The sequence below is a fragment of the Balaenoptera borealis genome (assembly GCF_965194805.1).
Source record: "Balaenoptera borealis genome assembly, chromosome: 5".
NCBI classification, from domain to species: domain Eukaryota; kingdom Metazoa; phylum Chordata; class Mammalia; order Artiodactyla; family Balaenopteridae; genus Balaenoptera; species Balaenoptera borealis.
Window position 1 is genome coordinate 81793896 of NC_138862.1, and position 17711 is coordinate 81811606.

At 41.2% G+C, this 17711-nt stretch overlaps 1 protein-coding gene across 6 annotated transcripts in view; it reads left to right on the forward strand.

Moving 5' to 3' along the window:
• The window catches only part of IGF2BP2 (insulin like growth factor 2 mRNA binding protein 2), a 163281-nt gene that overhangs the window by 21048 nt on the left and 124522 nt on the right, over nucleotides 1-17711 (forward strand). The gene's annotated exons all lie outside the window — the stretch shown is intronic.

Consider the following 17711-nt stretch of genomic DNA (forward strand, 5'->3'; position numbering starts at 1 on the left):
CAAAACGGTATTTGTGGGTGTTTTTATCTTGAGAAAAGCTTTTATTTCTGGAGATTTTCTCCATGGGGTCTTTAGTGACCTACACGTCATTGATAGTGCTTGTGTAGTTGGTGGGTTAATAGGAGGGATTCTGTGCCTAGTTGGTGATGTTGCATTAGGGTTTTGAAATTAACTGCCTGTCAGCTCTCAATTACTTCAGCTGAATCAACTGCTGAACATCAAATAATGTCTGAATAATTTTAAAAATGTTTCTGAGACTCACTAGGAATTCAACAAGTTTTTTCATCTCGGAAGAGCTTCACTTGAACTAAATAAACTATGTGTTTAGCCAGAGTGCAGGGGATAGAGCATAGGATACAGAAGAAGCCAGCCCTCAGTCCCTGCATTAATGAGCTAGGCTCTGAGGAGTCTTCTTTTATTGTTTCCAAATCTACGGAAACAACCATGCTACTACCAGCTTAATGTGCTACCATATTTTTGGTTAGTCAGGAACACTTCTTAAATGCCTATGGTGTGTTAAGTCTGGAATGAGGGTGCTAATTAGAGGGCAAAAGACTGGTGGTCTGAACCTGACCTCCCCTCTGACCTGTATGCACCCCTGGGGGGGCATTAGGTTTACTTTCCAGATTACATTTTTTCGTCACTTACTCCCAGGTATTCAGCAACGCCTATATGTGAGGTGCTGGGCTAATTGTAAAAAAGTACAAAAAGGGAACACTCTTGCACTGTTGGTGGGAATGTAAACTGATACAGCCACTATGGAGAACAGTATGGAGGTTCCTTAAAAAACTGAAAATAGAACTACCATACGACCCAGCAATCCCACTACTGGGCATATACCCTGAGAAAACCATAATTCAAAAAGAGTCATGTACCAAAATGTTCATTGCAGCTCTATTTACAATAGCCAGGACATGGAAGCAACCTAAGTGTCCATCATCGGATGAATGGATAAAGAAGATGTGGCACATATATACAATGGAATATTACTCAGCCATAAAAAGAAACGAAATTGAGTTATTTGTAGTGAGGTGGATGGAGTTAGAGTCTGTCATACAGAGTGAAGTAAGTCAGAAAGAGAAAAACAAATACAGTATGCTAACACATATATATGGAATCTAAGGAAAAAAAAAAAAAGTCATGAAGAACCTAGTGGCAAGACGGGAATAAAGACACAGACCTGCTAGAGAATGGCCTTGAGGATATGGGGAGGGGGAAGGGTAAGCTGGGACAAAGTGAGAGAGTGGCATGGACATATATACACTACCAAATGTAAAATAGATAGCTAGTGGGAAGCAGCCGCATAGCACAGGGAGATCAGCTTGGTGCTTTGTGACCACCTAGAGGCGTGGGATAGGGAGGGTGGGAGGGCGGGAGATGCAAGAGGGAAGAGAGATGGGAACATATGTATATGTATAACTGATTCACTTTGTTATAAAGCAGAAACTAACACACCATTGTAAAGCAATTATACTCCAATAGAGATGTTAAAAAAAAAAAAGTACAAAGGTAGATAAACCACAGAACTTGCCTTCAGATTGGAAGTAAAAGTAGCCTGCAGTTCCTGATCACTCCTATAATGCCTGGGGACAAAGTCCAGATGCTTCCTCGTGGGGCAGGGAGTTCACTGCCCAGGTAATGTAAAATGTGTTGTGGGCAGTGGAAAACTGTCAGCTGGGTCGTCCCCTTGAAGATCCAGCTAAAAGGACCCTACCTGGGTAAAGCTCCCCCAAGTCCTTCTGTAACGCTCCCTGTCAGGGTCTCACTATCACCTCAGCTGTTACTGTGTGACTGTGTAGCTGTGTGCACAGCAGTCCTGTTTGATAGTTTGTTCACTGCTCTAGGAAGGACGGAATGATTTACTCATGGTGTGTGCCCAATCACCACATGGGAGGTGCTTACTCATGGTTGAATGGGATTGGGTCTGATTTTATCCTGGTTTAACTTCAGTAACTGAAATTCTCAGGGAACAGTGCATTCTGATAACCTCAGTTACCTGTTTTTGGTGGGGGGGGCGGTTTGGCCGTGCCACGTGGCATATAGGATCTTAGTTCCCCGACCAGGGATCAAACCTGCGCCCCCTGCATTGGCAGTGCAGAGTCTTAACCACTGGACTGCCAGGGAAGTCCCAGTTACCTGTTTTATTTGATGGTTAAGCAGAAAATCTTTTTCTTTATCTTACACTGTTGAAAATCTTTCTAAAGTTTTAGACCATTTCTTACTAAGGAGTGGTCTGATATCTTTATAATAAAATTAATTTAGAATAACTTAATATTGTTCAACTAGAGAAAGCATAGGGCAGTGATTCTTAGTGTGGCCCTTGGACCATCGTGTGGGGACTTGTTAGAAATGCAGATTTTCCATCCCACCCCAGACCTAGTGAATCAGAAATTCCCAGGTGGGGCCCAACAATCTGTGTTTTAATAAGGCCATTAGGTGATTCTGATGCCCTTTCAAGTTTGAGAGCCACTGGTATAGGGCAACTGTTCTGAACCCTGGATACACATAACGTTTTAAAAAATACAGTACCCTGAGCCCACCCCCAGAAATTAATTCTTTCCTCCTTCCTCCCTTCCTTCCTTCCTTCCTTTCTTTCTTTCAACATCTTTATTGGAGTATAATTGCTTTACAATGGTGTGTTAGTTTCTGCTTATAACAAAGTGAATCAGCTATACATATGCATATATCCCCATATCTCTTCCCACCCTCCCTATCCCACCCCTCTAGGTGGTCACAAAGCACCGAGCTGATCTCCCTGTGCTATGCGGCTGCTTCCCACTAGCTATCAGTTTTACATTTGGTAGTGTATATATGTCCATGCCACTCTCTCACTTCATCTCAGCTTACCCTTCCCCCTCCCCATGTCCTCAAGTCCATTCTCTATGTCTGCGTCTTTATGCCTGTCCTGCCCCTAGGTTCTTCAGAACATTTTTTAAGATTCCATATATATGTGTTAGCATATGGTATTTGTTTTTCTCTTTCTGACTTACTTCACTCTGTATGACAGACTCTAGGTCCATCCACCTCACTACAAATAACTCAATTTCATTTCTTTTTATGGCTGAGTAATATTCCATTATATATATGTGCCGTATCTTCTTTATCCATTCATCTGTCGATGGACACTTAGGTTGCTTCCATGTCCTGGCTATTGTAAATAGAGCTGCAATGAACATTGTGGTACATGACTCTTTTTGAATTATGGTTTTCTCAGGGTATATGCCCAGTAGTGGGATCGCTGGGTCGTATGGTAGTTCTATTTTTAGTTTTTTAAGGCACCTCCATATTAGTCTCCATAGTGGCTGTACCAATTTACATTCCCACCAACAGTGCAAGGGCACCCCCAGAAATTCTGATTCAGTGGGTCTGGTGTGAGGGCTAGCATAGTTATTTTTTAAGTGCCCCCATGTGATACTGATGTGCAGCCAGAATTGAGAACCATTGATGTAGGGGGTAGAACAGAAATTTGGAATTTACTCTGTATTAGCCTCTGCAGCTTGCTTAAAAAATAAAACCAAAGTAATGCTTCTTTCTCCTAAAAGTTGGACAAAGGAAAATTTACAGTTATATTTTGCTTAATCAGGGTTTTATTGAGTAGGCAGTCCCCGCTTTTCATGGCATGGCATTAATAAAAACTCTCTCATAAAAGCAGGTGTTCTAAAGCCAGTGGTGTTTTCCCATAGGAACAATGTCATATCTGGGTGTTAACTTCCTGATCAAAGCCCTGGCATAAATAAATCATAGATGGGACCAATAACGTGTCATAAAATCAATGATACAATAATTATAAACTTCTGTGGTCATTTAAAATAATAAAATTATGCTCCAAGTCCAGTAAAATCAGCATAAATGTAGTACACAAGCTAGCATCACCCCCAGAGGTCTTGGTGCTATAGAAAAATGCATGTGGTCATAAACAGTTTCCTGGATCTGTTATGTAATAAATATTATCACTATTTGTATTCACACTTAGAGTTTGGAGAGGAAGGATTTAGATAACCTGCCTCTAAAAATGTCCAAGGAAGCCTTGATGGATGCCTTTTCCCTCAGCAGCCTTACCTGGAGTCAGCAGTGTGTGCTGCTGGTGGAGGTGGTGAGAATGTGGGTGTTTCTATCCCTGAAAAGCATTTTTTCATAAAAGGACTGGTCCAAGATTTCTCCTCTTGACCTTAGTTCCCTCAAAGTTCTGCCTATTAGCAGAAATACAGGGAAAAGAATAAGTGATGTGATCAGTACACTTCACATTTGACTTAAAAGCTGCAAATTAATTGTTAAATCATTAGGGCCTGCTTTTTAAGAGAGGCACTTCAGATGTTCTCTTTGGATTGGCCGGTTGGCACAGGCTTGTGAGAATCTGGGCAAACGGTTGGTGGAAAAAAGTACTAAATTTGGTGCCAGAAGACCCAGTCCAACCTGGCTGGTTCCTTACTGCCCGTGGCTCTCAACAGGATACTTCTCTGAGCTTCCATCTCCTTTCCTGCGGTGTGAGCATGAACACACCTAACTCACAGGATTGGAAGGACTGAATAGATTATTATAGATAATTGTACCCAGCATAAGAAGCTTTCCATGAAAGTTATTTTAAGTAGCTGAAATATTGATTGGTGAAACAGACATGAGGAGTCCTATCTGTATTTTGTCTTCTTGCCCCTGGAGTAGAAAGCCTGCTTCATGGTGAATACCCAAGCAGATAGTTCTGGGAAGCTGGGGGAGGTGATGGGGAAGTATGTTTCTCACCCTGCAAATCCTTCCTGGGGAAAGAGAGAAATGTTCGCAGTCTGGGTCGTTAGGAAAGGCCCAAGAATGGATGGGGTTTGAAGTGTGTTGTTGGTGTCCTACCTGTAGCCAGGTGTGCATTTTGACTCAGAATGCATTGTCAGTTAGGGATCTCGGTAACAATAGGTTGCTCAGTAACTGAAGTGTTGTTTGGACCAAACTATTGTAGCAAACATTTCTTGGCAGGTATGCCCTGTTGATACTGAACTCCGTGTGCGTTGATAGTTTTATATCAACTACTATAAAATAACCACAGGTTCACAGTGACTCAAATTAAGCCACAGTGATGCAGGTTATACAGGTACTATATTCTAGGAATTCTAAGGCAATTATCAAATAAATGTACTACTAGAGAAAATTATTGCCTATTATATTAAATTAGTCACAATTTTTTTACTAGCTCAGGATTCTTCTTCTTACTGCCCCTGGAAGTCTTGTCTCAAGAATACACTAAGTTCTTTAACTAGAAACAGTTCTTTAAGCTCTAATATGCTTAGGAATTCAAAGCGAACTGAAGGAAAATAGAAAATGATTAAGGAACATAGTAATCCTCTAAGTAAGTTTTTCCATGGATTCATAGAACCCACAGAATCCATAGACCTTAGGGATTATCTAGACCACTCTCTCCTCCCTGTGGAAATTCATGCTCAGAGAGGTCAAAAATGTTACATTGGACTTTTATTCTCCTCACTATCATTACTGTGCTTTTTCTTCTACCTCACATAACCTCTAAAAGTTTTCTCATAAAATTTGTTTTTAAGTAAAGCTAAGTTCAGGAACAAAACATTCAGTAATTTTTCATTTTCTTAAAGAAATCCACCAACCAAGATGATTTAAACTCTTCTTGGTCTCCTTTGAGACACATTTCAAAATAGCACTGATGTACGGTATGATCCAGCATTTCACTACTGGGTATATACCTCAAATAATTGAAATCAGGGACTCGAACAGATATTTGTACACTGATGCTCATAGCAGCATTATTCACAGATGTCAAAAGCTGGAAGCAACTCAGGTGTCCATTGACAGATGAGTAGATAAAATGTGCATCTATATACACAGTGTATATCTATACAATGGAATATCATTCAGCCTTACAAAGGAAGGAAATTCTGACACACGTTGCAAAGTGGAGGAACCTGGAAGACATACAAAGTGAGGCACCTAGAGTAGTCAGATTCATAGAGACAGAAAGTAGAATGGTAGTTGCCAAAGGCTGAGGAATTATTGTTTAATAGGTATAGAGTTTCAGTTTGGGAAAATGAAAAGCTCTGGAGATGGATGGTGGTGATGGATGTACAACAGTGTGACTGTACTTAATATTACTGAACTGTATACTTAAAAATGGTTAAAATGGTAAATTTTATGTTATGTATATTTTATCACAATAAAAAAATGTGTTGGATAAAAAAGGAGGTGACTTCCAAATAAAGTCAAGCCTTTGAAAAGCTTTTTTTTAAAAAAACAAAAAACAAAAAACACTGATAAGAAGGGAACTCTGGCTGTTCACTGATACCTGAATGAGATGAGTCTGGTGGAAGGAATGCTGACCTGGGCTCTGTCTAATTCTCTGTCTGTCGTTAACCAGCTCTGTGACCTACCCATCTGGCCATTAGTTTTCTCATCAGTAAAGTGAGGCTGTAGGCTGGTCCATCCCCAGCCTTCCTGCCTGCTCTGGAATTCTGTGAGTGTTCAGGTCCTTAGCAAAGAAATACTTGTTTAGGAACAACTGCCTGTGAAGATAAGGAGCCTGGCACACCTGTGATATGAGGGCAGACCAGTTCTCTAGAACTTGTTCTGGCCAACGCTTGTCTCAGGCATGTTTGAAAATACAGTAAGCATTTTATCAGTCCATCGTGCCTCCCTGCTCTTTAGGCAGGACCAGAACTCCACAGAGTTGTCAGATTCCAGAGCTGTATCTTGGGGTCCTGTACCTGCTTTGACACCAGCCCAGAGTTTGGGGCTGTTTCTCTCAGTGCTTTTGACTGAGCCCTTTTGGCATCAAAAATCTATTTCTTTATCACTGCCTCAAAGATGGGGGCTGTTCCTCCCAATTTGTCTTTATTTTCAGTAATCCATGGGAAAGGTTCTCTCTAACCTGAGTGTTCATCAACATATGAATGGATGAACAAAATGTGGTATATCCATACAATGAAATATTATTTAGCCTTAAGAAGGAAGGAGATTGTGAAACATGCTACAACATGGATGAACCTTAAAGACATTATATGAGTGAAATAAGCCAGTCACAAAAGGACAAATACTGTATGATTCCACTTATATGAGGCACCTAGAGTAGTCAGATTGATAGATATACAAAGTAGAATGGTAGTTGCTAGAGGCTGAGTTGTTTCTTTTAGGCTTTGGAGCATATAGTTTGGTACCAAGTTAATCCTTCCCCTTAGGTTTCCCAAAGACTGGAGCTTTGCTTTTACTAAGCACACAGAGATTGATTGACAGGCTGAAACTCACCTTTAACACACTCTGAGTGCCATGTGTGCACAGCTTGTGGGTGTGTTAGCTGAGAGGAGGTATAGACAGCCTAGCATAAAAAATAGAAGCCATTGACTGGGCTAGTTGCTTATGTGGATTATTGTCCATCTCTTCACAACGCTGTGGGGCGAGTGGTGGCAACTTCATTCCTCAGAAGAGGAGACTGGGCTTCGGGAAGATTGCCACTCTCCCAAGGCCACCAGCAAGAAACTTTAGATCTGAACTTACATCTATCTGACTGCAAAGCCTGTAGTCTTTCTGCTGTACCACGCTTCTTAATATAGGAGGGCATATAACCGTGCTATTCAATAATTTAGAACTGAAAGATTATCTCCAATTCAAGAAGGCAGTAGTAGAATCACTAGCTGGCCCTTTTTGTAATTTTCCTTGCTGTAATGCTGAGATCTGAACAATTTTGTTGACTGTTGAGCCATGTTTGTGATAACCATAACAAAGAGTAGAACAATTCCTCAGTGCCTTTATGTGTTAGGACAGTAGAGTATTCTCGCTTGGGTAGAGGAGGAAGAGTGGTGGACTGCTTATGAGAGGGTCTCAGGTGGTTCAGAAACTATTGTGAGAGTCTAATGGTAGCCTAGTTCTGCTGATTTATGGTTTTTCAGGAATGCTTACGGTGTGACCAGATACTCTTCTCATTTTGTTTGCACCTGTGTGTTTTTAAATAATTGTGGCTCTTAATCTATTTTTAACTTCTACTCTAACTTATTATGGGATATGACTTGGAGTTAAGCTTCCCCTTCCCATTCCACTTATTAGTCATTCATTTAGACTTTACAAGTCAATATAAGAAATAGAAAGAATACCACTTGATATTACTAGTTGAGGGTGTGTCGCCTTTGTGTGTCCCTCCCTTCTGCCCTGGCCCCATATTTTTTCCTAAGGCTGATATGGTAAATGACACGTAATTGGTGTTCCATGGGTGAATGGATGGACAGATGGAAAGAGCTTGCAGTTTTTAGAGAATCATTGTTTATAACTTTGATAACATCTATGCTAAATGAATACAATGCAATCTTTTTTTACTTTTGGTATTGGGGAGAAAAGCAGATACTCAATTGCAAAATTAGCCAGATATTCTGTATATCTGCTGTTTTGAGGGGTGTCATAGTTTGATGGTATCTGAAAGCAATAAAGTGAGGATTGCTTTTTATCAGGATTTGTTATAATTTGATGAGTGATTTGTCTATGTGATCATGCGTTCAAGCAGAGGGCAATAACAGTAATGACTTTAGTAGGTGGAATTCAGTATGAGAAAGTACACCTGGGTGTGGTGAGGTTCAAAATTAAAGGTGCAGCCACTCCCATCTCCAGACACGAGAATGATCCATATCATATATCAATATATGTATATAGGAATATCACACCCTGCCCTATCTTTCCTTCTCATATTTTCCCATTCTAGAAGAACCCGCATTGTCAAACCTGCCCTTTATTCTTTCTCTTTCCCGGCACCTCTGCCTGAGCAATGCTCTAGTGGGAGGAGAGAAGAGGAATTAGGAATGTGGAGGCTTGTTCCTGGAACTATAGCATTCCTGTTAAAACGTATTTTTCTGTAGAAACAATGTTAGGGAATAGGTTGTATGATACTGTAAGCTTTTAGTGGCTTACATTGTAATGGCTAGTTAGGATACTTAAGTGCATTTAAAAATCTCAATGAGTTTCCCATGGTAGTCTCTCCCTTCCCACCTTGACAGTCCTACTAAAGGTGAACCTACTGATAGACTGATAGGTCCTATGAAAGTTGGGCCTCTAGGTAATGTCAGCTCACTCTGATGTGCACTGGCTCAGTCACCTTTATCTGTGTGTCAGCAGCTGCTAGTCCCGTGCCTGGTACATAGGACATGCCCCCCAGGACTTGATGAATTAGGTTGAATTTAAGAGAGAAACTTTTACACTCTCTATTTTCATCCTTGTCAGTTTCTCAAGAACTTTCTTTTTTTTTTTTAATTTATTTTAATTTGTTTATTTTTGGCTGCGTTGGGTCTTCATTGCTGCACACGGGCTTTCTCTAGTTGAAGTGAGCTGGGGCTACTCTCTGTTGTGGTGCGCGGGCTTCCCGTTGCGGTGGCTTCTCTTGTTGCAGAGCACGGGCTGTAGGCACGCGGGCTCAGTAGTTGTGGCACGCGGGCTCTAGAGCGCAGGCTCAGTAGTTGTGGCGCACGGGCTTAGTTGCTCCGTGGCATGTGGGATCTTCCCGGACCAGGGTTCGAACCCGTGTCCCCTGTATTGGCAGGTGGATTCTTAACCACTGTGCCACCAGGGAAGCCCTCAAGAACTTTCTTAGTTGAGCTCTTTATTAGTGCTGGAATTAGGATTTATTTATTGATCTCTTTATTTACTTACTCACCAAATGTTTGTTGATCACCTGCTATGTGCCAGGTGCTACCAGGCACTTAAAGCAGCGCAGTGGACCAGTGCAATTCCATGGCCTGCTCTCTTGGAGCTTATAATCTGACCATTGTCAGGAGGGCATTCACTGGGTCTGGGGTGGAACGGTTTTCTGTTAACTGCTGCTATTTTAGAAATACATAAACTGACTTTGAAATACCCTATGTGTCTGGCGGTAAAATCTCTTTTCTTACCTTGAATATCAGTGATGAAAAAGTGACTTTTACAGTTATTCAAAAGTGTCCTTAAAAATAAACTAATGAAAAACAAGATGTGGGCAGTTTGCTTTTACACAGTCTTTGATTAGAGAGTAATTCTTATTTACCTTCTTTTAAAATAAAGTCTTAAAATAGTAATCTGGGGTATTAAAAAAACCTTTCCCAAATATTCTGCTAATAAATTATTAATTTCTGAGTTTTCTGTTCAGGCACACTTTTCCTTGTGCCTGGGACTAATTTAGTTGCATATTGTTTCTATTCATAGCTCCCCAGTCTTAGGTAAATCTGAGAGTATTTACTGGTGAATAGTTTCATCTAGTTTCATATGGGAAAAAAATACAATTAAAATCATGAGAAGGAAAGGTAAGAAAATGACAATACAACAAAATCAGCAAAATAAAGGGTGATGGGGCTGGTGGCTGGGTTGGAAGAAAATGAAAAATTTTCTTGATATTCTTTGTGGTGCAAGATTTCTTTCCATAGATTATATAATTTACATGAGCTATTTGAAGGGATTACGTTCTTAACAGTTCCCTTAAAGCTCTTTATTATGTATAGCCCGAAGCCTTTCTTCACACTTGTTTGTGGATGCTCTATAAAATGTAAAGGGGCTTTCAAGATAAAAATAATTCTATTTGAGTATTTTGGGGTTATTCATCTCTGTCTAAAAACAAAAATGCTTAAACAGTACATTATGTCAGATCTGCCTGTTTAAGAGATTTGAGCACACCTGGTAGCAAAGAGGTTTAACCTAGTTTCTAAGATGAAAACTCGAGGTGGAGGAAGGATGAGGAACAGTCCAGGGTGAGTTGCAGAGCTGGTTACCTTTAGCCTACTTTCTCTGGGATGACGCACTTTATCCTTCCAGGTCAGGCAGACTCCTCGGCCCATGCATTAAGATTCCTGGTTGCAGGTAACAGAAACTCAGTTCATCCAGCTTAAGCAAAAGGGGGCTGCTGTTTTGCCTACTTAACCACACTGCAAGATAAGCTGGATGAAGTGGGTTTTAAGGACGTTGAGAACCAGGGACTTGAACACAGCTGAGTATCTCTGGCTCCTCCATGCTTTCTCTCCACTTTTTGTCTCTTTTAGTGCTGGCTTCATTTTTCTCTTACTGCAGGTGGGCTGCCTCTACCTGGAAGGTAGTACCATGGATCTGGGAGGAAACAGGATCCCTTTCCCCCAGGGAAGAATTCTGATTGGCCTGGCCTAGGTCACATGCCCAGGACAGTTCATACAGCCAAGGGGATGAGGTAGGCTTGTGTCACTTGTCCAGGGAGGTCACACAGACATTGCCTTGAGAGAATTGTTATAAACAGACAGCCACAGCAATTTTTTGCTTTTTTAGTCCATATGGGATCCTGTTCCAACAACTGGTTAAGATTCTTTCCCTAATTCATGGAACATGTTTTAAAGTTTTTCTTCTGTTGTTTTTGTCCAGTTCTGGACTTTATGCCCAACTGAACTTTAGGTTCCTCTTTCATTTTATTCTGCGTTTTCACAAGAACACAGGCTTGCACCCTGTGCTGTAGTGTGTTCTTGAGAATTATGGTTGACTGACTGAATACCACTGGAATATGTATATTGAGGCATAGAATCATAAAACGTGAGCAGTGAAAGAGATCCTTGATCCCATCTGCCTTCAGTTGTTTCACATATATCATGGGGTCTCCCAAACACAAAGGACTCAGAGGTAAAGAAGGGTGAGCATTTCTTCGAATTTCTAAATATGGGCCCTGTTCTAGGAACTGAGGATGGTGGGGTGAAACAGAGAGAAGGAAAGTCCCCTCATGGACCTTACATTTACAATCTAAGGGAAAATCTTGACAGGCTAACTAGGATGCCACATTTCTTTGAGTTTTGGATAAAATCATACCAGTTTAGAGCTTATCTTTTAAGAATGGACTGACGCATGAATGGATCTGAAGCTCTGATTGTCAGATATGTGTTTTGGGATAACTGTTTAAGAAGCAAAACAAATTATTAGTAAATGATGTTTGTTCAGCAGATAAAATCTTTTGAAATACAGCATTTGTTGGAGAAAATAAATAAAAGGAGTACTTGATGGTGCGAATGACTAAGAGCTCAGTCTTTTAAACTGACAGACTAGGCTTCAGACCTCAGCACTCCACTTGCCAGCTTAGTAACTTGGGCAAGTGGTCAGAGCTCTTTTAGCCTCACATTCTTTAGCTATAAAATGAAGATATCTACTTTATATGGTTTTGGGGTGAGTATTAAATGAAAGTTAAGCAGTTAACTTTTATAAAAATCACAATTTTTTTTATCATAAAGTATACACAATATAAAATTTACTTTTGTAACCATTTTTAAGCATACAGTTCAGTGGTATTAAATACATTCATATTATCGTGTGACCATCACCACCATCCATCTTCAGAACTCTTTTCATCTTGCAGAACTGAAACTGTATACCCATTAAACAATAACTCTCCATTTTCCTCTCCTTCTAGCCCCTGACAACCACCATACTACAGTTACTTTTTTATAAATGGTAGGATCTCAAAAAATGTTAGCTGTTATCCCTCTAGATCAGGAGTCAGCAAACTTCAGCCACAGGCCAAATTTGGCCAGTAGCCTGTTTTGGTAGGGTCCTTGAACTAAGAAAGGTTTTTATATTTCTAAAGGGTTGTAAAAACAAAACAAAAACAAAATAAAGAAAAATATACCACAGAGACAGTATGTAGCCCACAAAAGCTAAAATACATATTTACTATCTGGTCCTTTACAGAACAAGTTTTCTGACCCCTGTTTTAGATCCCATATGCATTTTTAAAAAATTAATTAATTTTTGGCTGCGTTGGGTCTTCGTTGCTGCGTGCGTGCTTTCTCTAGTTGCGGTGAGCGGGGGCTACTCTTCGTTACGGTGTGCGGACTGCTCATTGCGGTGGCTTCTTGTCGCGGAGCACGGGCTCTAGGCGCGCAAGCTTCAGTAGTTGTGTCACGCAGGGTCAGCAGTTGTGGCGCACGGGCTTAGTTGCTCCTCGGCATGTGGGATCTTCCCGGACCAGGGCTCGAACCCGTGTCCCCTGCATTGGCAGGCAGATTCTCAATCACTGCACCACCAGGGAAGTCCCCCATGTGCATTTTTTAAAATCATGGGGTCCTTTAAGAGTTTGATTTAAAAATGTGTGTGTGGGGCTTCCCTGGTGACGCAGTGGTTGAGAATCTGCCTGCCAGTGCAGGGGACATGGGTTCGAGCCCTGGTCTGGGAAGATCCCACATGCCGCGGAGCAACTAGGCCCGTGAGCCACAACTACTGAGCCTGCGCATCTGGAGCCTGTGCTCCGCAACAAGAGAGGCCGCAATAGCGAGAAGCCCGTGCACTGTGATGAAGAGTGACCCCCACTTGCCACAACTAGAGAAAGCCCTTGCACAGAAATGAAGACCCAATACAGCCAAAAATAAATAAATAAGTTAATTAATTAAAAAAAAAATATGTGTGTGTGTGTACACGTACCCTTCCACATATATATCTTATGGGGGTATATGAACATCTATCCTAGATCATGAATTGTGGATGGGGCCATGTTGCCCTTAACGTGGTGAAATTGGTTCTTGGGGGGTGAAAAATCTTAGATACTATATAATTTGCAGCCTTCCAAAGGGCCACAACGTATAAACAGATATATAGTATTATCTCTGGCATTAACATTTCTTGCGGGAGGGGAGGCGGGGAAGAGCGATTAGAGCAAATGTCTATATAATTAGGCTAATTAGGGGAACAATAATGAAAAAAGGTTTGAGAAGCACTACCCAAGACTAAATTCTGGAAGGCAGGGTATGTGTCTTATTAGCCTCTGAATATTCCAGCATTTAGCACAGGATCTAGAACATTTTCTTCAATCCGTTAAATTTGTTACAGCATAGTTGAATGAATGAAACCTCTGATCTAGTTCAGTGACCCATTCAATTCAGAAATTGCTTTCCCAGCAAACTCTACAGCACTGGAAATTAAAAAAAAAAAAAAAAATTCTTTTTAACCTTTAAGAAGTTTGTCAAATGATTAATCTCTGTGATAGCAGACAGATGCTTCTTAATAGACTAGAATTCTTCTTATTATTTTTTCTTACGTTTGTTATTGACACAATAAAGTGAGTGTAGGTGTTGAAGTGTAAAGACCGCTCACCCTACGTCTCCATGCAAGGCTCCTCACAGTCAGGTCAGCTCTAAATTGGAAAGAAAGCACAGGTGTATCATTGTTTTACCTGAAAAATAAAGTTGGATTTAGAATATATAAATTTTGAAAGCAGCCACTGAAGTGTCAATGACTTGGGTCATCCTGATCTCACCTCACAGGGAGGGACTGTGTCTTATGTATCCCTGTAGCCCCAGTGCCTAGCATGTGATGGGGTGGTTAGTGAATGTGTTTCTTTGCTGGCTGTACTGGTGCTATTTCTGCACATGCTTCATTGTACCCCAGAGTTCCTTCTATTAGCAATTTTCTTTGCTCCAACTTTTTCTCACTCACAGACTCATTCCTGTAGATACAGTTCCCCCTGTCTCACTTTGGTCCCAAGTACCAGTTGGTCTTTCTACCACTGTTGCAGGGTTTGATGATGATAAATAACAAGGGGCTATTCAGACAGCATTCAGTGTGCAGGGACAGTCTTCATGGCCTAACCAGTGCTGATGGAGTCGTGCCCAGCCTCATGGTTGACTTAGAGCATGGTGTGGTGGAGGATAATGAAAGAGGCAGTGCCAAGGATTCATGCCTCCTGCTGGGATGGGAGCTGGAAGTGGTGTCTGGGGAGAGGGACCTTCCATTCCAGCCTAGGCTCTGAGGGAACAGCGTAGAGATCCAGCAGGCCAGTGTTCCTTAAATATCTCTACCACCATTTTCCAGGGGAATCAGGAGATAGCCACCAAAGTCACCTCAGTGAACACAAAACTTGTCTCCTCTTGTACTTTTTTTAACATTTCTGTTTCTGGCACTCTGACCCCAGTATATACATGTTTGCTTTAGTATAAACATATCAAAAATATTTTAAAACTTTACATGGAATTGACATTCCACAAGAATGAACTACGTTCATCCTGTACCCTGAGCCCACCACTGTGATTTGCTGGGAAGACTTACATCATAGATAGAGAAGCATAGTTGAGCTATTGGCTGGGAACAGACAGGCATTAGCCGCTTTGGCCAATCAAATCTTGGAAACTGAGATATTTTCACATAAAGTGATGTAAACCAAGAACCAGGTGCAGAAGCAGTGGCCTGTGGTTAGAGTGACAAAGTGACAGCCCTGGTTTATGTCCCTGAGTTTGTAATCAACTGATGGCTTGGACGCTCTGATTATCCTTTGTCCTGCCCTCAAGGATGAGAAATCCATTTGCTGACTGTGGCAGTCTCAGTGGCCCTGGGGCTTCCCACCACTGTAAGCCCTTCACCTCTGCAGGGCTCCCTGCAGTCCTGGAGAGGCCCACCACGTTCTCCCTGCTGAGTGCTGGGGTGGAATTATTCCTTTCGTGGCCTTTTCAGGGCAGAAGCATCAGTCTATTTTCAGTAAGAATCCAAATGCTCAGAACCTATATATGTGAAGGACATACTTTTATTGCTCTTCATGGAGCAAGAGGGTCGACTCTTGGTTTATAAGTATCTCAGGTGTCTCAAATCTGAATCAAATGTATGATAACCTTTAACTTGGTCATTATAGTTTCACCATGACATTTTAGTGGAATTAAACTTGAACTAAAAATTATGTAATTAATTACAGCTTCTAATTGAGTCCAGTCTGCAACTTGATACCACAAGGCCCACAGCTGACAGGTGGTTAATCCCTACTGCATAACTTCTTCATATGTGTTCCTTAAGATAGGATTTAAAACAATAATCACAACAACAAGACTTTTGGTAAAAATCTCAGGTGGGTGCTATTTGGTGACCAAGCTAGAAAGCCAGTGACCTCCACCTCCCAGCGCTTAGCCTGGGGTCCTGTTCGACCTTCCTGGAGGCTCCCCTCTACTGAATTCCTGCAACCCATGAGTCTTGTACTTTGACTTATTCTAGTCACTGTGTGGACACAGTTAGTCATGTAGCTATTTTCAGACAAGACCAGTGTAGCTGTGCCCATTGATTTACATTCTGAGCTTCTGGTGATGGAATAAAATTACTAGGAATAACCATTTTTTGATGACCACCTTGTAAGTGCTGTGGTGGAGTAGAAAGCCCTTTTCAAGGGTTTTCCCTCAAAATTAGTGGGTGGTAACTATATAAATGAATGTGACCTTTAAAAACATGGCACATTAGAGAAAGACATGATCAAAAGATTAATTCCAAGCAGAGATGTGATGGTCAGTAAAAACTATTTCAAGACTTATGCAGACGTATAGTGCCACTGGCGTAGTTGAGTGTCAAGATAGTAGAGAGAAGGGGTAGTCAAACAGACCAGTGTAGGAAATTAGTTGTGATCCCAAGCAGATTTTAAATGTCTTCAACTGGGTTTTACTCATCCAGAAGAAAGGGGGAAGCGCTAATAATTCTCTACGTAATTAAAAAGTTCCTGGCACACAGACGGTGTATGTATGTATGTATTTATTTATTTATGGCTGCATTGGGTCTTCGTTGCTGTGCGCAGGCTTTCTCTAGTTGTGGCGAGCGGGGGCTACTCTTCGTTGTGGTGCGCGGGCTTCTCATTGCGGTGGCTTCTCGTTGCAGAGCACGGGCTCTAGGCATGCGGGCTTCAGTAGTTGTGGCACACGTGGCACACACGCTTAGTTGCTCCGCTGCATGTGGGATCTTCCTGGACCAGGGCTCGAACCCGTGTCCCCTGCATTTGGCAGGCGAATTCTTAACCACTGCGCCACCAGGGAAGCCCTAGAGGGTGTTTTTAAAAGTCCTCTCTGCTGGGGCAATCTCTTCCACTCTTCCCTCCCCAAAAGAAGAAGGAAGGACATGTCTTACTCTACTGAGTCAGGGTTTAAATTTAGCAAGTTCCCAGAATCAGTACATACATGTTTTAAATGGTTATGGGAAATATGCCTACTATTTGAAATGAGCTGTACGTGATTCATATTTTTTAACAATTTGTAAATTCTGCCTGATACTTAAAAAAAAAAATTTTTTTTTTTTTTAGGCATCTAATTCATTTCTTAGTCATACTGTGAGCCCCCAGGACCTAATCCCACGAATGCGGCTCAGGTTAGAGCTCTCCAAAGAGCCTTTAATGCTTCAAACCCACTAACCTCATTTTGCACGTTTCCCCAAAATAAGCACACACATGTGTGCGCAAGCACACATATACAATTTATGACCCAACTTTTGGGAACAATATTAAGACAAACAAAAAAAAATTCTTAGAAAGCTGTGAGATACTTAAAATAGTTTGATTTTTAAATGGTTTAGGAGCTTTTCCCATAAGACTTGGTGCTCACTGCTATAAATAGAGGCAGGCATGTGTGTCCAGAGTAGCTCCTCTCTAGCCACAGTGCTTAAGAGGATCAAGAAGTCAGTTGTATTATCTTGATATCTAAGGTCCAGTGTGAGCTTTTAACCTTGTTAACTTCAAACTTAAAAAAAAAAAATTTAACTTCACAAAGCCTATTAGTCAGATTGAGACTATTTCCCATGAAAAGCTTCCAGGTCTGTGGTCACTTTCCTTTATTAAGGATAGACAACTAGATTCTCACTTGCACCCCTACTCCTTAACACTATTGATATTGTCTCTAGGATTTTTCTAATGCACTATGGTAATTGTTAGAGCTGGGAGGTGGGGACATAGTATCTGTCTACTTTTATACTATTGTTTTCCCCATGTAAATTAGAACAGATGGTTTTTTAAACTCAGAGTACTAGAATCC